The following is a 25,292-nucleotide window of genomic DNA, read 5'->3' as shown; positions in this document are numbered from 1 at the left end:
CCCGATATGGCAGTATCTTCGGGTACAGTGCACCACCCCCTTACAGGGTTAAAAAGAAAGATTCCTACTTTCATTGCTACCTGCTTGCTGGCTAGCCAGCTAGCCAGCCCTGTGGGCCTTGCTGCTGCTGCAGCCAAAAAACAAAAGGTGGTGCTGCTGCTGCTTCTGCTGCTTCTGCTTCTGCTTGTGTCTGGCCCCTGTTGGAGCGTCCAGGCACAGGACTTCTGCTGCTGCTGACTAAATGGCCTCCTTAATTGGATCATTTGAGTAGCCAGCACACCTGTGCAGGTAGGGCATGACATGATAGGCAGCTGCCTTGATAGCGGGTGGGTGCTGAATGTTCCTAATTGACAAAATAAGATTAATGCTTATGAAGAAATATAAAATCTCATCCCTTCCCCAATATCGCGCCACACCCCTACCCCTTAATTCCCTGGTTGAACGTGATGGACATATGTCTTTTTTCGACCGTACTAACTATGTAACTATGTAACATAACATGGGGGGGGGGGGTCTCCTGGCTGTTCACACAGGTGTGTCATTGCTGTACATTGACCATGCATTGCTTCTGTGGTATTGCAAAGGCAAAGACAAATGCTTCCAGCCATCCATTGCACTAATGGATTGGTCATCAGCTGGCTGTCTATGTCCCGCATCAATATAGACCAAAGTACAGAGGGTTAGGCTATGCTATTGTGCACCTACCTGATGCATCAGAAGGTGCGAGGCCCTTGCTAAATTCTGTGCACAGACTTTGAGATCTATACTTTAGACTGTATCTAAACCTGCTCCAACATGGACTGACATTCTGGCCTACTTTCAGCCGATGCGACTTGTCTGTCGCTGAACAGTCGCTTTTTATGTATTCAGCACCTATGTATAATGTTGTAAAAATGCTCTAGAAGCTAAAGTCGCAGAAATGTCACACATATTTGGCCTGCAACTTTCTGTGCGACAAATTCAGACAGGAAAAATCAGTATAAATCCTTAGAAAATTATCCCCCAGTGTCTCCATCTGCTGGCGGTATTGAATAAGCATTGCTGCACTGATGGGGTATGCATTAGACGAAAAAAAAGAAGAAAAAGAAGAATAATACGCCCAGAAAAGAGGCGAAAAGGAGAAAAACGTAAAAAAACGTGAAAAAAAAGTAAGAGGAAGAGAAGGGAAAAAAAGGTGGAAATGGGTTTAAAAGTGATTTCGGCGGAGAAATATATATATATATATATATATATATATATATATATATATATATACGCGCACACACACACATATATATAAACGTATTCTCCGTTGAGATATTGCAGCCGCTGCTGTGTCCAGGCCCAGGAGCCTTAGCACTGTGCTGTGATGTCACTCAATACCACTGACATCACTAGGTGTAAACAACATCTCTCCTTTGCTGTGTATGTGACTATGGAGCTGTTTGGTGATGTCGTCTATTATGGCCTTCATAGAAGCAACAGGAGATTGTTGCATCCATCTAGAACCCTCAGAACTACAGTGCTATGATGTCACTCACTTCCACAGGCCTTGCAGAGTGTAAACAACAACAACCCAGCTTTGTTGTGTATGTAACCATAGGGATTTGTGATGTCACCTAGAACCTTCACAGCAGCGACAGCTTTATGAGGAGCATCAGCACTGCTCTGCCTGAGCAGAACCATCACCGCCATAGGTTGTCAAATAACCCGGATTTAACCCACACAGGTAAGTCCAATGGGGTGCAGGCATGTCCTCTATGCTTACAGCTTCCCGTGGGTGTTGGTTTGATACCGTTTGGGGACAGCCAAGGAGGCATCTGCAGGCAACAAAGGTAGGTGTGTGCTTGTGTGTGTGTTTCCTATGCAGATCCTAAGCCCAGTGTCACATGCAAGTAGGAGGAGTAAGAAGGGTTCCTGGCAAATCCGGGTTATGGATTGCATTTAAAAAGGCCCCGTGGGAGTGCAATGGGCCCCTGTCTTGCTGCTTAGCAATAATGGTATGGGTTTAGGTTCTGCTGTGTGTACTGGTGGTTGACTGCCCCCCAGCCCAGAGTGTGCATGGAAAATTGTCTGGCAGCCTCCCTGACAGCAAGCAGTGATAGTGCCCATGAAGGGGACCTTGTTGGGCCCGCCCCTTTCACGGTTATCGCTTCTCGGCCTTTTGGCTAAGATCAAGTGTAGTATCTGTTCTTATCAGTTTAATATCTGATATGTCCCCTATCTGGGGACCATATATTAAATGGATTTTTGAGAACGGGGGCCGATTTCGAAGCTTGCTTCCGTCGCCCTATGCATTGACCCGATATGGCAGTATCTTCGGGTACAGTGCACCACCCCCTTACAGGGTTAAAAAGAAAGATTCCTACTTTCATTGCTACCTGCTTGCTGGCTAGCCAGCTAGCCAGCCCTGTGGGCCTTGCTGCTGCTGCAGCCAAAAAACAAAAGGTGGTGCTGCTGCTGCTTCTGCTGCTTCTGCTTCTGCTTGTGTCTGGCCCCTGTTGGAGCGTCCAGGCACAGGACTTCTGCTGCTGCTGACTAAATGGCCTCCTTAATTGGATCATTTGAGTAGCCAGCACACCTGTGCAGGTAGGGCATGACATGATAGGCAGCTGCCTTGATAGCGGGTGGGTGCTGAATGTTCCTAATTGACAAAATAAGATTAATGCTTATGAAGAAATATAAAATCTCATCCCTTCCCCAATATCGCGCCACACCCCTACCCCTTAATTCCCTGGTTGAACGTGATGGACATATGTCTTTTTTCGACCGTACTAACTATGTAACTATGTAACATAACATGGGGGGGGGGGGTCTCCTGGCTGTTCACACAGGTGTGTCATTGCTGTACATTGACCATGCATTGCTTCTGTGGTATTGCAAAGGCAAAGACAAATGCTTCCAGCCATCCATTGCACTAATGGATTGGTCATCAGCTGGCTGTCTATGTCCCGCATCAATATAGACCAAAGTACAGAGGGTTAGGCTATGCTATTGTGCACCTACCTGATGCATCAGAAGGTGCGAGGCCCTTGCTAAATTCTGTGCACAGACTTTGAGATCTATACTTTAGACTGTATCTAAACCTGCTCCAACATGGACTGACATTCTGGCCTACTTTCAGCCGATGCGACTTGTCTGTCGCTGAACAGTCGCTTTTTATGTATTCAGCACCTATGTATAATGTTGTAAAAATGCTCTAGAAGCTAAAGTCGCAGAAATGTCACACATATTTGGCCTGCAACTTTCTGTGCGACAAATTCAGACAGGAAAAATCAGTATAAATCCTTAGAAAATTATCCCCCAGTGTCTCCATCTGCTGGCGGTATTGAATAAGCATTGCTGCACTGATGGGGTATGCATTAGACGAAAAAAAAGAAGAAAAAGAAGAATAATACGCCCAGAAAAGAGGCGAAAAGGAGAAAAACGTAAAAAAACGTGAAAAAAAAGTAAGAGGAAGAGAAGGGAAAAAAAGGTGGAAATGGGTTTAAAAGTGATTTCGGCGGAGAAATATATATATATATATATATATATATATATATATATATATATATATATATATACGCGCACACACACACATATATATAAACGTATTCTCCGTTGAGATATTGCAGCCGCTGCTGTGTCCAGGCCCAGGAGCCTTAGCACTGTGCTGTGATGTCACTCAATACCACTGACATCACTAGGTGTAAACAACATCTCTCCTTTGCTGTGTATGTGACTATGGAGCTGTTTGGTGATGTCGTCTATTATGGCCTTCATAGAAGCAACAGGAGATTGTTGCATCCATCTAGAACCCTCAGAACTACAGTGCTATGATGTCACTCACTTCCACAGGCCTTGCAGAGTGTAAACAACAACAACCCAGCTTTGTTGTGTATGTAACCATAGGGATTTGTGATGTCACCTAGAACCTTCACAGCAGCGACAGCTTTATGAGGAGCATCAGCACTGCTCTGCCTGAGCAGAACCATCACCGCCATAGGTTGTCAAATAACCCGGATTTAACCCACACAGGTAAGTCCAATGGGGTGCAGGCATGTCCTCTATGCTTACAGCTTCCCGTGGGTGTTGGTTTGATACCGTTTGGGGACAGCCAAGGAGGCATCTGCAGGCAACAAAGGTAGGTGTGTGCTTGTGTGTGTGTTTCCTATGCAGATCCTAAGCCCAGTGTCACATGCAAGTAGGAGGAGTAAGAAGGGTTCCTGGCAAATCCGGGTTATGGATTGCATTTAAAAAGGCCCCGTGGGAGTGCAATGGGCCCCTGTCTTGCTGCTTAGCAATAATGGTATGGGTTTAGGTTCTGCTGTGTGTACTGGTGGTTGACTGCCCCCCAGCCCAGAGTGTGCATGGAAAATTGTCTGGCAGCCTCCCTGACAGCAAGCAGTGATAGTGCCCATGAAGGGGACCTTGTTGGGCCCGCCCCTTTCACGGTTATCGCTTCTCGGCCTTTTGGCTAAGATCAAGTGTAGTATCTGTTCTTATCAGTTTAATATCTGATACGTCCCCTATCTGGGGACCATATATTAAATGGATTTTTGAGAACGGGGGCCGATTTCGAAGCTTGCTTCCGTCGCCCTATGCATTGACCCGATATGGCAGTATCTTCGGGTACAGTGCACCACCCCCTTACAGGGTTAAAAAGAAAGATTCCTACTTTCATTGCTACCTGCTTGCTGGCTAGCCAGCTAGCCAGCCCTGTGGGCCTTGCTGCTGCTGCAGCCAAAAAACAAAAGGTGGTGCTGCTGCTGCTTCTGCTGCTTCTGCTTCTGCTTGTGTCTGGCCCCTGTTGGAGCGTCCAGGCACAGGACTTCTGCTGCTGCTGACTAAATGGCCTCCTTAATTGGATCATTTGAGTAGCCAGCACACCTGTGCAGGTAGGGCATGACATGATAGGCAGCTGCCTTGATAGCGGGTGGGTGCTGAATGTTCCTAATTGACAAAATAAGATTAATGCTTATGAAGAAATATAAAATCTCATCCCTTCCCCAATATCGCGCCACACCCCTACCCCTTAATTCCCTGGTTGAACGTGATGGACATATGTCTTTTTTCGACCGTACTAACTATGTAACTATGTAACATAACATGGGGGGGGGGGGTCTCCTGGCTGTTCACACAGGTGTGTCATTGCTGTACATTGACCATGCATTGCTTCTGTGGTATTGCAAAGGCAAAGACAAATGCTTCCAGCCATCCATTGCACTAATGGATTGGTCATCAGCTGGCTGTCTATGTCCCGCATCAATATAGACCAAAGTACAGAGGGTTAGGCTATGCTATTGTGCACCTACCTGATGCATCAGAAGGTGCGAGGCCCTTGCTAAATTCTGTGCACAGACTTTGAGATCTATACTTTAGACTGTATCTAAACCTGCTCCAACATGGACTGACATTCTGGCCTACTTTCAGCCGATGCGACTTGTCTGTCGCTGAACAGTCGCTTTTTATGTATTCAGCACCTATGTATAATGTTGTAAAAATGCTCTAGAAGCTAAAGTCGCAGAAATGTCACACATATTTGGCCTGCAACTTTCTGTGCGACAAATTCAGACAGGAAAAATCAGTATAAATCCTTAGAAAATTATCCCCCAGTGTCTCCATCTGCTGGCGGTATTGAATAAGCATTGCTGCACTGATGGGGTATGCATTAGACGAAAAAAAAGAAGAAAAAGAAGAATAATACGCCCAGAAAAGAGGCGAAAAGGAGAAAAACGTAAAAAAACGTGAAAAAAAAGTAAGAGGAAGAGAAGGGAAAAAAAGGTGGAAATGGGTTTAAAAGTGATTTCGGCGGAGAAATATATATATATATATATATATATATATATATATATATATATATATATACGCGCACACACACACATATATATAAACGTATTCTCCGTTGAGATATTGCAGCCGCTGCTGTGTCCAGGCCCAGGAGCCTTAGCACTGTGCTGTGATGTCACTCAATACCACTGACATCACTAGGTGTAAACAACATCTCTCCTTTGCTGTGTATGTGACTATGGAGCTGTTTGGTGATGTCGTCTATTATGGCCTTCATAGAAGCAACAGGAGATTGTTGCATCCATCTAGAACCCTCAGAACTACAGTGCTATGATGTCACTCACTTCCACAGGCCTTGCAGAGTGTAAACAACAACAACCCAGCTTTGTTGTGTATGTAACCATAGGGATTTGTGATGTCACCTAGAACCTTCACAGCAGCGACAGCTTTATGAGGAGCATCAGCACTGCTCTGCCTGAGCAGAACCATCACCGCCATAGGTTGTCAAATAACCCGGATTTAACCCACACAGGTAAGTCCAATGGGGTGCAGGCATGTCCTCTATGCTTACAGCTTCCCGTGGGTGTTGGTTTGATACCGTTTGGGGACAGCCAAGGAGGCATCTGCAGGCAACAAAGGTAGGTGTGTGCTTGTGTGTGTGTTTCCTATGCAGATCCTAAGCCCAGTGTCACATGCAAGTAGGAGGAGTAAGAAGGGTTCCTGGCAAATCCGGGTTATGGATTGCATTTAAAAAGGCCCCGTGGGAGTGCAATGGGCCCCTGTCTTGCTGCTTAGCAATAATGGTATGGGTTTAGGTTCTGCTGTGTGTACTGGTGGTTGACTGCCCCCCAGCCCAGAGTGTGCATGGAAAATTGTCTGGCAGCCTCCCTGACAGCAAGCAGTGATAGTGCCCATGAAGGGGACCTTGTTGGGCCCGCCCCTTTCACGGTTATCGCTTCTCGGCCTTTTGGCTAAGATCAAGTGTAGTATCTGTTCTTATCAGTTTAATATCTGATACGTCCCCTATCTGGGGACCATATATTAAATGGATTTTTGAGAACGGGGGCCGATTTCGAAGCTTGCTTCCGTCGCCCTATGCATTGACCCGATATGGCAGTATCTTCGGGTACAGTGCACCACCCCCTTACAGGGTTAAAAAGAAAGATTCCTACTTTCATTGCTACCTGCTTGCTGGCTAGCCAGCTAGCCAGCCCTGTGGGCCTTGCTGCTGCTGCAGCCAAAAAACAAAAGGTGGTGCTGCTGCTGCTTCTGCTGCTTCTGCTTCTGCTTGTGTCTGGCCCCTGTTGGAGCGTCCAGGCACAGGACTTCTGCTGCTGCTGACTAAATGGCCTCCTTAATTGGATCATTTGAGTAGCCAGCACACCTGTGCAGGTAGGGCATGACATGATAGGCAGCTGCCTTGATAGCGGGTGGGTGCTGAATGTTCCTAATTGACAAAATAAGATTAATGCTTATGAAGAAATATAAAATCTCATCCCTTCCCCAATATCGCGCCACACCCCTACCCCTTAATTCCCTGGTTGAACGTGATGGACATATGTCTTTTTTCGACCGTACTAACTATGTAACTATGTAACATAACATGGGGGGGGGGGGTCTCCTGGCTGTTCACACAGGTGTGTCATTGCTGTACATTGACCATGCATTGCTTCTGTGGTATTGCAAAGGCAAAGACAAATGCTTCCAGCCATCCATTGCACTAATGGATTGGTCATCAGCTGGCTGTCTATGTCCCGCATCAATATAGACCAAAGTACAGAGGGTTAGGCTATGCTATTGTGCACCTACCTGATGCATCAGAAGGTGCGAGGCCCTTGCTAAATTCTGTGCACAGACTTTGAGATCTATACTTTAGACTGTATCTAAACCTGCTCCAACATGGACTGACATTCTGGCCTACTTTCAGCCGATGCGACTTGTCTGTCGCTGAACAGTCGCTTTTTATGTATTCAGCACCTATGTATAATGTTGTAAAAATGCTCTAGAAGCTAAAGTCGCAGAAATGTCACACATATTTGGCCTGCAACTTTCTGTGCGACAAATTCAGACAGGAAAAATCAGTATAAATCCTTAGAAAATTATCCCCCAGTGTCTCCATCTGCTGGCGGTATTGAATAAGCATTGCTGCACTGATGGGGTATGCATTAGACGAAAAAAAAGAAGAAAAAGAAGAATAATACGCCCAGAAAAGAGGCGAAAAGGAGAAAAACGTAAAAAAACGTGAAAAAAAAGTAAGAGGAAGAGAAGGGAAAAAAAGGTGGAAATGGGTTTAAAAGTGATTTCGGCGGAGAAATATATATATATATATATATATATATATATATATATATATATATACGCGCACACACACACATATATATAAACGTATTCTCCGTTGAGATATTGCAGCCGCTGCTGTGTCCAGGCCCAGGAGCCTTAGCACTGTGCTGTGATGTCACTCAATACCACTGACATCACTAGGTGTAAACAACATCTCTCCTTTGCTGTGTATGTGACTATGGAGCTGTTTGGTGATGTCGTCTATTATGGCCTTCATAGAAGCAACAGGAGATTGTTGCATCCATCTAGAACCCTCAGAACTACAGTGCTATGATGTCACTCACTTCCACAGGCCTTGCAGAGTGTAAACAACAACAACCCAGCTTTGTTGTGTATGTAACCATAGGGATTTGTGATGTCACCTAGAACCTTCACAGCAGCGACAGCTTTATGAGGAGCATCAGCACTGCTCTGCCTGAGCAGAACCATCACCGCCATAGGTTGTCAAATAACCCGGATTTAACCCACACAGGTAAGTCCAATGGGGTGCAGGCATGTCCTCTATGCTTACAGCTTCCCGTGGGTGTTGGTTTGATACCGTTTGGGGACAGCCAAGGAGGCATCTGCAGGCAACAAAGGTAGGTGTGTGCTTGTGTGTGTGTTTCCTATGCAGATCCTAAGCCCAGTGTCACATGCAAGTAGGAGGAGTAAGAAGGGTTCCTGGCAAATCCGGGTTATGGATTGCATTTAAAAAGGCCCCGTGGGAGTGCAATGGGCCCCTGTCTTGCTGCTTAGCAATAATGGTATGGGTTTAGGTTCTGCTGTGTGTACTGGTGGTTGACTGCCCCCCAGCCCAGAGTGTGCATGGAAAATTGTCTGGCAGCCTCCCTGACAGCAAGCAGTGATAGTGCCCATGAAGGGGACCTTGTTGGGCCCGCCCCTTTCACGGTTATCGCTTCTCGGCCTTTTGGCTAAGATCAAGTGTAGTATCTGTTCTTATCAGTTTAATATCTGATACGTCCCCTATCTGGGGACCATATATTAAATGGATTTTTGAGAACGGGGGCCGATTTCGAAGCTTGCTTCCGTCGCCCTATGCATTGACCCGATATGGCAGTATCTTCGGGTACAGTGCACCACCCCCTTACAGGGTTAAAAAGAAAGATTCCTACTTTCATTGCTACCTGCTTGCTGGCTAGCCAGCTAGCCAGCCCTGTGGGCCTTGCTGCTGCTGCAGCCAAAAAACAAAAGGTGGTGCTGCTGCTGCTTCTGCTGCTTCTGCTTCTGCTTGTGTCTGGCCCCTGTTGGAGCGTCCAGGCACAGGACTTCTGCTGCTGCTGACTAAATGGCCTCCTTAATTGGATCATTTGAGTAGCCAGCACACCTGTGCAGGTAGGGCATGACATGATAGGCAGCTGCCTTGATAGCGGGTGGGTGCTGAATGTTCCTAATTGACAAAATAAGATTAATGCTTATGAAGAAATATAAAATCTCATCCCTTCCCCAATATCGCGCCACACCCCTACCCCTTAATTCCCTGGTTGAACGTGATGGACATATGTCTTTTTTCGACCGTACTAACTATGTAACTATGTAACATAACATGGGGGGGGGGGGTCTCCTGGCTGTTCACACAGGTGTGTCATTGCTGTACATTGACCATGCATTGCTTCTGTGGTATTGCAAAGGCAAAGACAAATGCTTCCAGCCATCCATTGCACTAATGGATTGGTCATCAGCTGGCTGTCTATGTCCCGCATCAATATAGACCAAAGTACAGAGGGTTAGGCTATGCTATTGTGCACCTACCTGATGCATCAGAAGGTGCGAGGCCCTTGCTAAATTCTGTGCACAGACTTTGAGATCTATACTTTAGACTGTATCTAAACCTGCTCCAACATGGACTGACATTCTGGCCTACTTTCAGCCGATGCGACTTGTCTGTCGCTGAACAGTCGCTTTTTATGTATTCAGCACCTATGTATAATGTTGTAAAAATGCTCTAGAAGCTAAAGTCGCAGAAATGTCACACATATTTGGCCTGCAACTTTCTGTGCGACAAATTCAGACAGGAAAAATCAGTATAAATCCTTAGAAAATTATCCCCCAGTGTCTCCATCTGCTGGCGGTATTGAATAAGCATTGCTGCACTGATGGGGTATGCATTAGACGAAAAAAAAGAAGAAAAAGAAGAATAATACGCCCAGAAAAGAGGCGAAAAGGAGAAAAACGTAAAAAAACGTGAAAAAAAAGTAAGAGGAAGAGAAGGGAAAAAAAGGTGGAAATGGGTTTAAAAGTGATTTCGGCGGAGAAATATATATATATATATATATATATATATATATATATATATATATATATACGCGCACACACACACATATATATAAACGTATTCTCCGTTGAGATATTGCAGCCGCTGCTGTGTCCAGGCCCAGGAGCCTTAGCACTGTGCTGTGATGTCACTCAATACCACTGACATCACTAGGTGTAAACAACATCTCTCCTTTGCTGTGTATGTGACTATGGAGCTGTTTGGTGATGTCGTCTATTATGGCCTTCATAGAAGCAACAGGAGATTGTTGCATCCATCTAGAACCCTCAGAACTACAGTGCTATGATGTCACTCACTTCCACAGGCCTTGCAGAGTGTAAACAACAACAACCCAGCTTTGTTGTGTATGTAACCATAGGGATTTGTGATGTCACCTAGAACCTTCACAGCAGCGACAGCTTTATGAGGAGCATCAGCACTGCTCTGCCTGAGCAGAACCATCACCGCCATAGGTTGTCAAATAACCCGGATTTAACCCACACAGGTAAGTCCAATGGGGTGCAGGCATGTCCTCTATGCTTACAGCTTCCCGTGGGTGTTGGTTTGATACCGTTTGGGGACAGCCAAGGAGGCATCTGCAGGCAACAAAGGTAGGTGTGTGCTTGTGTGTGTGTTTCCTATGCAGATCCTAAGCCCAGTGTCACATGCAAGTAGGAGGAGTAAGAAGGGTTCCTGGCAAATCCGGGTTATGGATTGCATTTAAAAAGGCCCCGTGGGAGTGCAATGGGCCCCTGTCTTGCTGCTTAGCAATAATGGTATGGGTTTAGGTTCTGCTGTGTGTACTGGTGGTTGACTGCCCCCCAGCCCAGAGTGTGCATGGAAAATTGTCTGGCAGCCTCCCTGACAGCAAGCATTGATAGTGCCCATGAAGGGGACCTTGTTGGGCCCGCCCCTTTCACGGTTATCGCTTCTCGGCCTTTTGGCTAAGATCAAGTGTAGTATCTGTTCTTATCAGTTTAATATCTGATACGTCCCCTATCTGGGGACCATATATTAAATGGATTTTTGAGAACGGGGGCCGATTTCGAAGCTTGCTTCCGTCGCCCTATGCATTGACCCGATATGGCAGTATCTTCGGGTACAGTGCACCACCCCCTTACAGGGTTAAAAAGAAAGATTCCTACTTTCATTGCTACCTGCTTGCTGGCTAGCCAGCTAGCCAGCCCTGTGGGCCTTGCTGCTGCTGCAGCCAAAAAACAAAAGGTGGTGCTGCTGCTGCTTCTGCTGCTTCTGCTTCTGCTTGTGTCTGGCCCCTGTTGGAGCGTCCAGGCACAGGACTTCTGCTGCTGCTGACTAAATGGCCTCCTTAATTGGATCATTTGAGTAGCCAGCACACCTGTGCAGGTAGGGCATGACATGATAGGCAGCTGCCTTGATAGCGGGTGGGTGCTGAATGTTCCTAATTGACAAAATAAGATTAATGCTTATGAAGAAATATAAAATCTCATCCCTTCCCCAATATCGCGCCACACCCCTACCCCTTAATTCCCTGGTTGAACGTGATGGACATATGTCTTTTTTCGACCGTACTAACTATGTAACTATGTAACATAACATGGGGGGGGGGGGTCTCCTGGCTGTTCACACAGGTGTGTCATTGCTGTACATTGACCATGCATTGCTTCTGTGGTATTGCAAAGGCAAAGACAAATGCTTCCAGCCATCCATTGCACTAATGGATTGGTCATCAGCTGGCTGTCTATGTCCCGCATCAATATAGACCAAAGTACAGAGGGTTAGGCTATGCTATTGTGCACCTACCTGATGCATCAGAAGGTGCGAGGCCCTTGCTAAATTCTGTGCACAGACTTTGAGATCTATACTTTAGACTGTATCTAAACCTGCTCCAACATGGACTGACATTCTGGCCTACTTTCAGCCGATGCGACTTGTCTGTCGCTGAACAGTCGCTTTTTATGTATTCAGCACCTATGTATAATGTTGTAAAAATGCTCTAGAAGCTAAAGTCGCAGAAATGTCACACATATTTGGCCTGCAACTTTCTGTGCGACAAATTCAGACAGGAAAAATCAGTATAAATCCTTAGAAAATTATCCCCCAGTGTCTCCATCTGCTGGCGGTATTGAATAAGCATTGCTGCACTGATGGGGTATGCATTAGACGAAAAAAAAGAAGAAAAAGAAGAATAATACGCCCAGAAAAGAGGCGAAAAGGAGAAAAACGTAAAAAAACGTGAAAAAAAAGTAAGAGGAAGAGAAGGGAAAAAAAGGTGGAAATGGGTTTAAAAGTGATTTCGGCGGAGAAATATATATATATATATATATATATATATATATATATATATATATATACGCGCACACACACACATATATATAAACGTATTCTCCGTTGAGATATTGCAGCCGCTGCTGTGTCCAGGCCCAGGAGCCTTAGCACTGTGCTGTGATGTCACTCAATACCACTGACATCACTAGGTGTAAACAACATCTCTCCTTTGCTGTGTATGTGACTATGGAGCTGTTTGGTGATGTCGTCTATTATGGCCTTCATAGAAGCAACAGGAGATTGTTGCATCCATCTAGAACCCTCAGAACTACAGTGCTATGATGTCACTCACTTCCACAGGCCTTGCAGAGTGTAAACAACAACAACCCAGCTTTGTTGTGTATGTAACCATAGGGATTTGTGATGTCACCTAGAACCTTCACAGCAGCGACAGCTTTATGAGGAGCATCAGCACTGCTCTGCCTGAGCAGAACCATCACCGCCATAGGTTGTCAAATAACCCGGATTTAACCCACACAGGTAAGTCCAATGGGGTGCAGGCATGTCCTCTATGCTTACAGCTTCCCGTGGGTGTTGGTTTGATACCGTTTGGGGACAGCCAAGGAGGCATCTGCAGGCAACAAAGGTAGGTGTGTGCTTGTGTGTGTGTTTCCTATGCAGATCCTAAGCCCAGTGTCACATGCAAGTAGGAGGAGTAAGAAGGGTTCCTGGCAAATCCGGGTTATGGATTGCATTTAAAAAGGCCCCGTGGGAGTGCAATGGGCCCCTGTCTTGCTGCTTAGCAATAATGGTATGGGTTTAGGTTCTGCTGTGTGTACTGGTGGTTGACTGCCCCCCAGCCCAGAGTGTGCATGGAAAATTGTCTGGCAGCCTCCCTGACAGCAAGCAGTGATAGTGCCCATGAAGGGGACCTTGTTGGGCCCGCCCCTTTCACGGTTATCGCTTCTCGGCCTTTTGGCTAAGATCAAGTGTAGTATCTGTTCTTATCAGTTTAATATCTGATACGTCCCCTATCTGGGGACCATATATTAAATGGATTTTTGAGAACGGGGGCCGATTTCGAAGCTTGCTTCCGTCGCCCTATGCATTGACCCGATATGGCAGTATCTTCGGGTACAGTGCACCACCCCCTTACAGGGTTAAAAAGAAAGATTCCTACTTTCATTGCTACCTGCTTGCTGGCTAGCCAGCTAGCCAGCCCTGTGGGCCTTGCTGCTGCTGCAGCCAAAAAACAAAAGGTGGTGCTGCTGCTGCTTCTGCTGCTTCTGCTTCTGCTTGTGTCTGGCCCCTGTTGGAGCGTCCAGGCACAGGACTTCTGCTGCTGCTGACTAAATGGCCTCCTTAATTGGATCATTTGAGTAGCCAGCACACCTGTGCAGGTAGGGCATGACATGATAGGCAGCTGCCTTGATAGCGGGTGGGTGCTGAATGTTCCTAATTGACAAAATAAGATTAATGCTTATGAAGAAATATAAAATCTCATCCCTTCCCCAATATCGCGCCACACCCCTACCCCTTAATTCCCTGGTTGAACGTGATGGACATATGTCTTTTTTCGACCGTACTAACTATGTAACTATGTAACATAACATGGGGGGGGGGGGGTCTCCTGGCTGTTCACACAGGTGTGTCATTGCTGTACATTGACCATGCATTGCTTCTGTGGTATTGCAAAGGCAAAGACAAATGCTTCCAGCCATCCATTGCACTAATGGATTGGTCATCAGCTGGCTGTCTATGTCCCGCATCAATATAGACCAAAGTACAGAGGGTTAGGCTATGCTATTGTGCACCTACCTGATGCATCAGAAGGTGCGAGGCCCTTGCTAAATTCTGTGCACAGACTTTGAGATCTATACTTTAGACTGTATCTAAACCTGCTCCAACATGGACTGACATTCTGGCCTACTTTCAGCCGATGCGACTTGTCTGTCGCTGAACAGTCGCTTTTTATGTATTCAGCACCTATGTATAATGTTGTAAAAATGCTCTAGAAGCTAAAGTCGCAGAAATGTCACACATATTTGGCCTGCAACTTTCTGTGCGACAAATTCAGACAGGAAAAATCAGTATAAATCCTTAGAAAATTATCCCCCAGTGTCTCCATCTGCTGGCGGTATTGAATAAGCATTGCTGCACTGATGGGGTATGCATTAGACGAAAAAAAAGAAGAAAAAGAAGAATAATACGCCCAGAAAAGAGGCGAAAAGGAGAAAAACGTAAAAAAACGTGAAAAAAAAGTAAGAGGAAGAGAAGGGAAAAAAAGGTGGAAATGGGTTTAAAAGTGATTTCGGCGGAGAAATATATATATATATATATATATATATATATATATATATATATATACGCGCACACACACACATATATATAAACGTATTCTCCGTTGAGATATTGCAGCCGCTGCTGTGTCCAGGCCCAGGAGCCTTAGCACTGTGCTGTGATGTCACTCAATACCACTGACATCACTAGGTGTAAACAACATCTCTCCTTTGCTGTGTATGTGACTATGGAGCTGTTTGGTGATGTCGTCTATTATGGCCTTCATAGAAGCAACAGGAGATTGTTGCATCCATCTAGAACCCTCAGAACTACAGTGCTATGATGTCACTCACTTCCACAGGCCTTGCAGAGTGTAAACAACAACAACCCAGCTTTGTTGTGTATGTAACCATAGGGATTTGTGATGTCACCTAGAACCTTCACAGCAGCGACAGCTTTATGAGGAGCATCAGCACTGCTCTGCCTGAGCAGAACCATCACCGCCATAGGTTGTCAAATAACCCGGATTTAACCCACACAGGTAAGTCCAATGGGGTGCAGGCATGTCCTCTATGCTTACAGCTTCCCGTGGGTGTTGGTTTGATACCGTTTGGGGACAGCCAAGGAGGCATCTGCAGGCAACAAAGGTAGGTGTGTGCTTGTGTGTGTGTTTCCTATGCAGATCCTAAGCCCAGTGTCACATGCAAGTAGGAGGAGTAAGAAGGGTTCCTGGCAAATCCGGGTTATGGATTGCATTTAAAAAGGCCCCGTGGGAGTGCAATGGGCCCCTGTCTTGCTGCTTAGCAATAATGGTATGGGTTTAGGTTCTGCTGTGTGTACTGGTGGTTGACTGCCCCCCAGCCCAGAGTGTGCATGGAAAATTGTCTGGCAGCCTCCCTGACAGCAAGCAGTGATAGTGCCCATGAAGGGGACCTTGTTGGGCCCGCCCCTTTCACGGTTATCGCTTCTCGGCCTTTTGGCTAAGATCAAGTGTAGTATCTGTTCTTATCAGTTTAATATCTGATACGTCCCCTATCTGGGGACCATATATTAAATGGATTTTTGAGAACGGGGGCCGATTTCGAAGCTTGCTTCCGTCGCCCTATGCATTGACCCGATATGGCAGTATCTTCGGGTACAGTGCACCACCCCCTTACAGGGTTAAAAAGAAAGATTCCTACTTTCATTGCTACCTGCTTGCTGGCTAGCCAGCTAGCCAGCCCTGTGGGCCTTGCTGCTGCTGCAGCCAAAAAACAAAAGGTGGTGCTGCTGCTGCTTCTGCTGCTTCTGCTTCTGCTTGTGTCTGGCCCCTGTTGGAGCGTCCAGGCACAGGACTTCTGCTGCTGCTGACTAAATGGCCTCCTTAATTGGATCATTTGAGTAGCCAGCACACCTGTGCAGGTAGGGCATGACATGATAGGCAGCTGCCTTGATAGCGGGTGGGTGCTGAATGTTCCTAATTGACAAAATAAGATTAATGCTTATGAAGAAATATAAAATCTCATCCCTTCCCCAATATCGCGCCACACCCCTACCCCTTAATTCCCTGGTTGAACGTGATGGACATATGTCTTTTTTCGACCGTACTAACTATGTAACTATGTAACATAACATGGGGGGGGGGGGGTCTCCTGGCTGTTCACACAGGTGTGTCATTGCTGTACATTGACCATGCATTGCTTCTGTGGTATTGCAAAGGCAAAGACAAATGCTTCCAGCCATCCATTGCACTAATGGATTGGTCATCAGCTGGCTGTCTATGTCCCGCATCAATATAGACCAAAGTACAGAGGGTTAGGCTATGCTATTGTGCACCTACCTGATGCATCAGAAGGTGCGAGGCCCTTGCTAAATTCTGTGCACAGACTTTGAGATCTATACTTTAGACTGTATCTAAACCTGCTCCAACATGGACTGACATTCTGGCCTACTTTCAGCCGATGCGACTTGTCTGTCGCTGAACAGTCGCTTTTTATGTATTCAGCACCTATGTATAATGTTGTAAAAATGCTCTAGAAGCTAAAGTCGCAGAAATGTCACACATATTTGGCCTGCAACTTTCTGTGCGACAAATTCAGACAGGAAAAATCAGTATAAATCCTTAGAAAATTATCCCCCAGTGTCTCCATCTGCTGGCGGTATTGAATAAGCATTGCTGCACTGATGGGGTATGCATTAGACGAAAAAAAAGAAGAAAAAGAAGAATAATACGCCCAGAAAAGAGGCGAAAAGGAGAAAAACGTAAAAAAACGTGAAAAAAAAGTAAGAGGAAGAGAAGGGAAAAAAAGGTGGAAATGGGTTTAAAAGTGATTTCGGCGGAGAAATATATATATATATATATATATATATATATATATATATATATATATACGCGCACACACACACATATATATAAACGTATTCTCCGTTGAGATATTGCAGCCGCTGCTGTGTCCAGGCCCAGGAGCCTTAGCACTGTGCTGTGATGTCACTCAATACCACTGACATCACTAGGTGTAAACAACATCTCTCCTTTGCTGTGTATGTGACTATGGAGCTGTTTGGTGATGTCGTCTATTATGGCCTTCATAGAAGCAACAGGAGATTGTTGCATCCATCTAGAACCCTCAGAACTACAGTGCTATGATGTCACTCACTTCCACAGGCCTTGCAGAGTGTAAACAACAACAACCCAGCTTTGTTGTGTATGTAACCATAGGGATTTGTGATGTCACCTAGAACCTTCACAGCAGCGACAGCTTTATGAGGAGCATCAGCACTGCTCTGCCTGAGCAGAACCATCACCGCCATAGGTTGTCAAATAACCCGGATTTAACCCACACAGGTAAGTCCAATGGGGTGCAGGCATGTCCTCTATGCTTACAGCTTCCCGTGGGTGTTGGTTTGATACCGTTTGGGGACAGCCAAGGAGGCATCTGCAGGCAACAAAGGTAGGTGTGTGCTTGTGTGTGTGTTTCCTATGCAGATCCTAAGCCCAGTGTCACATGCAAGTAGGAGGAGTAAGAAGGGTTCCTGGCAAATCCGGGTTATGGATTGCATTTAAAAAGGCCCCGTGGGAGTGCAATGGGCCCCTGTCTTGCTGCTTAGCAATAATGGTATGGGTTTAGGTTCTGCTGTGTGTACTGGTGGTTGACTGCCCCCCAGCCCAGAGTGTGCATGGAAAATTGTCTGGCAGCCTCCCTGACAGCAAGCAGTGATAGTGCCCATGAAGGGGACCTTGTTGGGCCCGCCCCTTTCACGGTTATCGCTTCTCGGCCTTTTGGCTAAGATCAAGTGTAGTATCTGTTCTTATCAGTTTAATATCTGATACGTCCCCTATCTGGGGACCATATATTAAATGGATTTTTGAGAACGGGGGCCGATTTCGAAGCTTGCTTCCGTCGCCCTATGCATTGACCCGATATGGCAGTATCTTCGGGTACAGTGCACCACCCCCTTACAGGGTTAAAAAGAAAGATTCCTACTTTCATTGCTACCTGCTTGCTGGCTAGCCAGCTAGCCAGCCCTGTGGGCCTTGCTGCTGCTGCAGCCAAAAAACAAAAGGTGGTGCTGCTGCTGCTTCTGCTGCTTCTGCTTCTGCTTGTGTCTGGCCCCTGTTGGAGCGTCCAGGCACAGGACTTCTGCTGCTGCTGACTAAATGGCCTCCTTAATTGGATCATTTGAGTAGCCAGCACACCTGTGCAGGTAGGGCATGACATGATAGGCAGCTGCCTTGATAGCGGGTGGGTGCTGAATGTTCCTAATTGACAAAATAAGATTAATGCTTATGAAGAAATATAAAATCTCATCCCTTCCCCAATATCGCGCCACACCCCTACCCCTTAATTCCCTGGTTGAACGTGATGGACATATGTCTTTTTTCGACCGTACTAACTATGTAACTATGTAACATAACATGGGGGGGGGGGGGTCTCCTGGCTGTTCACACAGGTGTGTCATTGCTGTACATTGACCATGCATTGCTTCTGTGGTATTGCAAAGGCAAAGACAAATGCTTCCAGCCATCCATTGCACTAATGGATTGGTCATCAGCTGGCTGTCTATGTCCCGCATCAATATAGACCAAAGTACAGAGGGTTAGGCTATGCTATTGTGCACCTACCTGATGCATCAGAAGGTGCGAGGCCCTTGCTAAATTCTGTGCACAGACTTTGAGATCTATACTTTAGACTGTATCTAAACCTGCTCCAACATGGACTGACATTCTGGCCTACTTTCAGCCGATGCGACTTGTCTGTCGCTGAACAGTCGCTTTTTATGTATTCAGCACCTATGTATAATGTTGTAAAAATGCTCTAGAAGCTAAAGTCGCAGAAATGTCACACATATTTGGCCTGCAACTTTCTGTGCGACAAATTCAGACAGGAAAAATCAGTATAAATCCTTAGAAAATTATCCCCCAGTGTCTCCATCTGCTGGCGGTATTGAATAAGCATTGCTGCACTGATGGGGTATGCATTAGACGAAAAAAAAGAAGAAAAAGAAGAATAATACGCCCAGAAAAGAGGCGAAAAGGAGAAAAACGTAAAAAAACGTGAAAAAAAAGTAAGAGGAAGAGAAGGGAAAAAAAGGTGGAAATGGGTTTAAAAGTGATTTCGGCGGAGAAATATATATATATATATATATATATATATATATATATATATATATATACGCGCACACACACACATATATATAAACGTATTCTCCGTTGAGATATTGCAGCCGCTGCTGTGTCCAGGCCCAGGAGCCTTAGCACTGTGCTGTGATGTCACTCAATACCACTGACATCACTAGGTGTAAACAACATCTCTCCTTTGCTGTGTATGTGACTATGGAGCTGTTTGGTGATGTCGTCTATTATGGCCTTCATAGAAGCAACAGGAGATTGTTGCATCCATCTAGAACCCTCAGAACTACAGTGCTATGATGTCACTCACTTCCACAGGCCTTGCAGAGTGTAAACAACAACAACCCAGCTTTGTTGTGTATGTAACCATAGGGATTTGTGATGTCACCTAGAACCTTCACAGCAGCGACAGCTTTATGAGGAGCATCAGCACTGCTCTGCCTGAGCAGAACCATCACCGCCATAGGTTGTCAAATAACCCGGATTTAACCCACACAGGTAAGTCCAATGGGGTGCAGGCATGTCCTCTATGCTTACAGCTTCCCGTGGGTGTTGGTTTGATACCGTTTGGGGACAGCCAAGGAGGCATCTGCAGGCAACAAAGGTAGGTGTGTGCTTGTGTGTGTGTTTCCTATGCAGATCCTAAGCCCAGTGTCACATGCAAGTAGGAGGAGTAAGAAGGGTTCCTGGCAAATCCGGGTTATGGATTGCATTTAAAAAGGCCCCGTGGGAGTGCAATGGGCCCCTGTCTTGCTGCTTAGCAATAATGGTATGGGTTTAGGTTCTGCTGTGTGTACTGGTGGTTGACTGCCCCCCAGCCCAGAGTGTGCATGGAAAATTGTCTGGCAGCCTCCCTGACAGCAAGCAGTGATAGTGCCCATGAAGGGGACCTTGTTGGGCCCGCCCCTTTCACGGTTATCGCTTCTCGGCCTTTTGGCTAAGATCAAGTGTAGTATCTGTTCTTATCAGTTTAATATCTGATACGTCCCCTATCTGGGGACCATATATTAAATGGATTTTTGAGAACGGGGGCCGATTTCGAAGCTTGCTTCCGTCGCCCTATGCATTGACCCGATATGGCAGTATCTTCGGGTACAGTGCACCACCCCCTTACAGGGTTAAAAAGAAAGATTCCTACTTTCATTGCTACCTGCTTGCTGGCTAGCCAGCTAGCCAGCCCTGTGGGCCTTGCTGCTGCTGCAGCCAAAAAACAAAAGGTGGTGCTGCTGCTGCTTCTGCTGCTTCTGCTTCTGCTTGTGTCTGGCCCCTGTTGGAGCGTCCAGGCACAGGACTTCTGCTGCTGCTGACTAAATGGCCTCCTTAATTGGATCATTTGAGTAGCCAGCACACCTGTGCAGGTAGGGCATGACATGATAGGCAGCTGCCTTGATAGCGGGTGGGTGCTGAATGTTCCTAATTGACAAAATAAGATTAATGCTTATGAAGAAATATAAAATCTCATCCCTTCCCCAATATCGCGCCACACCCCTACCCCTTAATTCCCTGGTTGAACGTGATGGACATATGTCTTTTTTCGACCGTACTAACTATGTAACTATGTAACATAACATGGGGGGGGGGGGTCTCCTGGCTGTTCACACAGGTGTGTCATTGCTGTACATTGACCATGCATTGCTTCTGTGGTATTGCAAAGGCAAAGACAAATGCTTCCAGCCATCCATTGCACTAATGGATTGGTCATCAGCTGGCTGTCTATGTCCCGCATCAATATAGACCAAAGTACAGAGGGTTAGGCTATGCTATTGTGCACCTACCTGATGCATCAGAAGGTGCGAGGCCCTTGCTAAATTCTGTGCACAGACTTTGAGATCTATACTTTAGACTGTATCTAAACCTGCTCCAACATGGACTGACATTCTGGCCTACTTTCAGCCGATGCGACTTGTCTGTCGCTGAACAGTCGCTTTTTATGTATTCAGCACCTATGTATAATGTTGTAAAAATGCTCTAGAAGCTAAAGTCGCAGAAATGTCACACATATTTGGCCTGCAACTTTCTGTGCGACAAATTCAGACAGGAAAAATCAGTATAAATCCTTAGAAAATTATCCCCCAGTGTCTCCATCTGCTGGCGGTATTGAATAAGCATTGCTGCACTGATGGGGTATGCATTAGACGAAAAAAAAGAAGAAAAAGAAGAATAATACGCCCAGAAAAGAGGCGAAAAGGAGAAAAACGTAAAAAAACGTGAAAAAAAAGTAAGAGGAAGAGAAGGGAAAAAAAGGTGGAAATGGGTTTAAAAGTGATTTCGGCGGAGAAATATATATATATATATATATATATATATATATATATATATATATACGCGCACACACACACATATATATAAACGTATTCTCCGTTGAGATATTGCAGCCGCTGCTGTGTCCAGGCCCAGGAGCCTTAGCACTGTGCTGTGATGTCACTCAATACCACTGACATCACTAGGTGTAAACAACATCTCTCCTTTGCTGTGTATGTGACTATGGAGCTGTTTGGTGATGTCGTCTATTATGGCCTTCATAGAAGCAACAGGAGATTGTTGCATCCATCTAGAACCCTCAGAACTACAGTGCTATGATGTCACTCACTTCCACAGGCCTTGCAGAGTGTAAACAACAACAACCCAGCTTTGTTGTGTATGTAACCATAGGGATTTGTGATGTCACCTAGAACCTTCACAGCAGCGACAGCTTTATGAGGAGCATCAGCACTGCTCTGCCTGAGCAGAACCATCACCGCCATAGGTTGTCAAATAACCCGGATTTAACCCACACAGGTAAGTCCAATGGGGTGCAGGCATGTCCTCTATGCTTACAGCTTCCCGTGGGTGTTGGTTTGATACCGTTTGGGGACAGCCAAGGAGGCATCTGCAGGCAACAAAGGTAGGTGTGTGCTTGTGTGTGTGTTTCCTATGCAGATCCTAAGCCCAGTGTCACATGCAAGTAGGAGGAGTAAGAAGGGTTCCTGGCAAATCCGGGTTATGGATTGCATTTAAAAAGGCCCCGTGGGAGTGCAATGGGCCCCTGTCTTGCTGCTTAGCAATAATGGTATGGGTTTAGGTTCTGCTGTGTGTACTGGTGGTTGACTGCCCCCCAGCCCAGAGTGTGCATGGAAAATTGTCTGGCAGCCTCCCTGACAGCAAGCAGTGATAGTGCCCATGAAGGGGACCTTGTTGGGCCCGCCCCTTTCACGGTTATCGCTTCTCGGCCTTTTGGCTAAGATCAAGTGTAGTATCTGTTCTTATCAGTTTAATATCTGATACGTCCCCTATCTGGGGACCATATATTAAATGGATTTTTGAGAACGGGGGCCGATTTCGAAGCTTGCTTCCGTCGCCCTATGCATTGACCCGATATGGCAGTATCTTCGGGTACAGTGCACCACCCCCTTACAGGGTTAAAAAGAAAGATTCCTACTTTCATTGCTACCTGCTTGCTGGCTAGCCAGCTAGCCAGCCCTGTGGGCCTTGCTGCTGCTGCAGCCAAAAAACAAAAGGTGGTGCTGCTGCTGCTTCTGCTGCTTCTGCTTCTGCTTGTGTCTGGCCCCTGTTGGAGCGTCCAGGCACAGGACTTCTGCTGCTGCTGACTAAATGGCCTCCTTAATTGGATCATTTGAGTAGCCAGCACACCTGTGCAGGTAGGGCATGACATGATAGGCAGCTGCCTTGATAGCGGGTGGGTGCTGAATGTTCCTAATTGACAAAATAAGATTAATGCTTATGAAGAAATATAAAATCTCATCCCTTCCCCAATATCGCGCCACACCCCTACCCCTTAATTCCCTGGTTGAACGTGATGGACATATGTCTTTTTTCGACCGTACTAACTATGTAACTATGTAACATAACATGGGGGGGGGGGGGTCTCCTGGCTGTTCACACAGGTGTGTCATTGCTGTACATTGACCATGCATTGCTTCTGTGGTATTGCAAAGGCAAAGACAAATGCTTCCAGCCATCCATTGCACTAATGGATTGGTCATCAGCTGGCTGTCTATGTCCCGCATCAATATAGACCAAAGTACAGAGGGTTAGGCTATGCTATTGTGCACCTACCTGATGCATCAGAAGGTGCGAGGCCCTTGCTAAATTCTGTGCACAGACTTTGAGATCTATACTTTAGACTGTATCTAAACCTGCTCCAACATGGACTGACATTCTGGCCTACTTTCAGCCGATGCGACTTGTCTGTCGCTGAACAGTCGCTTTTTATGTATTCAGCACCTATGTATAATGTTGTAAAAATGCTCTAGAAGCTAAAGTCGCAGAAATGTCACACATATTTGGCCTGCAACTTTCTGTGCGACAAATTCAGACAGGAAAAATCAGTATAAATCCTTAGAAAATTATCCCCCAGTGTCTCCATCTGCTGGCGGTATTGAATAAGCATTGCTGCACTGATGGGGTATGCATTAGACGAAAAAAAAGAAGAAAAAGAAGAATAATACGCCCAGAAAAGAGGCGAAAAGGAGAAAAACGTAAAAAAACGTGAAAAAAAAGTAAGAGGAAGAGAAGGGAAAAAAAGGTGGAAATGGGTTTAAAAGTGATTTCGGCGGAGAAATATATATATATATATATATATATATATATATATATATATATATACGCGCACACACACACATATATATAAACGTATTCTCCGTTGAGATATTGCAGCCGCTGCTGTGTCCAGGCCCAGGAGCCTTAGCACTGTGCTGTGATGTCACTCAATACCACTGACATCACTAGGTGTAAACAACATCTCTCCTTTGCTGTGTATGTGACTATGGAGCTGTTTGGTGATGTCGTCTATTATGGCCTTCATAGAAGCAACAGGAGATTGTTGCATCCATCTAGAACCCTCAGAACTACAGTGCTATGATGTCACTCACTTCCACAGGCCTTGCAGAGTGTAAACAACAACAACCCAGCTTTGTTGTGTATGTAACCATAGGGATTTGTGATGTCACCTAGAACCTTCACAGCAGCGACAGCTTTATGAGGAGCATCAGCACTGCTCTGCCTGAGCAGAACCATCACCGCCATAGGTTGTCAAATAACCCGGATTTAACCCACACAGGTAAGTCCAATGGGGTGCAGGCATGTCCTCTATGCTTACAGCTTCCCGTGGGTGTTGGTTTGATACCGTTTGGGGACAGCCAAGGAGGCATCTGCAGGCAACAAAGGTAGGTGTGTGCTTGTGTGTGTGTTTCCTATGCAGATCCTAAGCCCAGTGTCACATGCAAGTAGGAGGAGTAAGAAGGGTTCCTGGCAAATCCGGGTTATGGATTGCATTTAAAAAGGCCCCGTGGGAGTGCAATGGGCCCCTGTCTTGCTGCTTAGCAATAATGGTATGGGTTTAGGTTCTGCTGTGTGTACTGGTGGTTGACTGCCCCCCAGCCCAGAGTGTGCATGGAAAATTGTCTGGCAGCCTCCCTGACAGCAAGCAGTGATAGTGCCCATGAAGGGGACCTTGTTGGGCCCGCCCCTTTCACGGTTATCGCTTCTCGGCCTTTTGGCTAAGATCAAGTGTAGTATCTGTTCTTATCAGTTTAATATCTGATACGTCCCCTATCTGGGGACCATATATTAAATGGATTTTTGAGAACGGGGGCCGATTTCGAAGCTTGCTTCCGTCGCCCTATGCATTGACCCGATATGGCAGTATCTTCGGGTACAGTGCACCACCCCCTTACAGGGTTAAAAAGAAAGATTCCTACTTTCATTGCTACCTGCTTGCTGGCTAGCCAGCTAGCCAGCCCTGTGGGCCTTGCTGCTGCTGCAGCCAAAAAACAAAAGGTGGTGCTGCTGCTGCTTCTGCTGCTTCTGCTTCTGCTT

At 46.0% G+C, this 25,292-nt stretch overlaps 11 non-coding genes across 11 annotated transcripts; all 11 read left to right on the top strand.

The window, feature by feature from the left end:
- The first annotated feature begins 2,127 nt into the window (after nt 1-2,127).
- LOC130327902 (U2 spliceosomal RNA) lies at nt 2,128-2,318 on the top strand. The gene has a single exon (XR_008872195.1). It is a non-coding gene; the product is annotated as a U2 spliceosomal RNA (small nuclear RNA).
- A 2,097-nt stretch (nt 2,319-4,415) lies between these two features.
- On the top strand, nt 4,416-4,606 carry LOC130327909 (U2 spliceosomal RNA). Its single transcript, XR_008872201.1, has one exon. It is a non-coding gene; the product is annotated as a U2 spliceosomal RNA (small nuclear RNA).
- A 2,093-nt stretch (nt 4,607-6,699) lies between these two features.
- On the top strand, nt 6,700-6,890 carry LOC130327907 (U2 spliceosomal RNA). Its single transcript, XR_008872200.1, has one exon. It is a non-coding gene; the product is annotated as a U2 spliceosomal RNA (small nuclear RNA).
- A 2,089-nt stretch (nt 6,891-8,979) lies between these two features.
- Nucleotides 8,980-9,170, top strand: LOC130327906 (U2 spliceosomal RNA). The gene has a single exon (XR_008872199.1). It is a non-coding gene; the product is annotated as a U2 spliceosomal RNA (small nuclear RNA).
- A 2,093-nt stretch (nt 9,171-11,263) lies between these two features.
- LOC130327905 (U2 spliceosomal RNA) lies at nt 11,264-11,454 on the top strand. The gene has a single exon (XR_008872198.1). It is a non-coding gene; the product is annotated as a U2 spliceosomal RNA (small nuclear RNA).
- Nucleotides 11,455-13,545: 2,091 nt separating this feature from the next.
- LOC130327904 (U2 spliceosomal RNA) lies at nt 13,546-13,736 on the top strand. The gene has a single exon (XR_008872197.1). It is a non-coding gene; the product is annotated as a U2 spliceosomal RNA (small nuclear RNA).
- Nucleotides 13,737-15,826: 2,090 nt separating this feature from the next.
- LOC130327903 (U2 spliceosomal RNA) lies at nt 15,827-16,017 on the top strand. Its single transcript, XR_008872196.1, has one exon. It is a non-coding gene; the product is annotated as a U2 spliceosomal RNA (small nuclear RNA).
- A 2,092-nt stretch (nt 16,018-18,109) lies between these two features.
- LOC130327913 (U2 spliceosomal RNA) lies at nt 18,110-18,300 on the top strand. The gene has a single exon (XR_008872205.1). It is a non-coding gene; the product is annotated as a U2 spliceosomal RNA (small nuclear RNA).
- Nucleotides 18,301-20,392: 2,092 nt separating this feature from the next.
- LOC130327912 (U2 spliceosomal RNA) lies at nt 20,393-20,583 on the top strand. Its single transcript, XR_008872204.1, has one exon. It is a non-coding gene; the product is annotated as a U2 spliceosomal RNA (small nuclear RNA).
- A 2,089-nt stretch (nt 20,584-22,672) lies between these two features.
- On the top strand, nt 22,673-22,863 carry LOC130327911 (U2 spliceosomal RNA). The gene has a single exon (XR_008872203.1). It is a non-coding gene; the product is annotated as a U2 spliceosomal RNA (small nuclear RNA).
- A 2,090-nt stretch (nt 22,864-24,953) lies between these two features.
- LOC130327910 (U2 spliceosomal RNA) lies at nt 24,954-25,144 on the top strand. Its single transcript, XR_008872202.1, has one exon. It is a non-coding gene; the product is annotated as a U2 spliceosomal RNA (small nuclear RNA).
- The last annotated feature ends 148 nt before the right edge of the window (nt 25,145-25,292 follow it).

This window comes from Hyla sarda, unplaced genomic scaffold (assembly GCF_029499605.1).
Source record: "Hyla sarda isolate aHylSar1 unplaced genomic scaffold, aHylSar1.hap1 scaffold_3034, whole genome shotgun sequence".
Taxonomy (NCBI): Eukaryota; Metazoa; Chordata; class Amphibia; order Anura; family Hylidae; genus Hyla; species Hyla sarda.
This window is presented reverse-complemented; position numbering and strand designations above follow the sequence as displayed.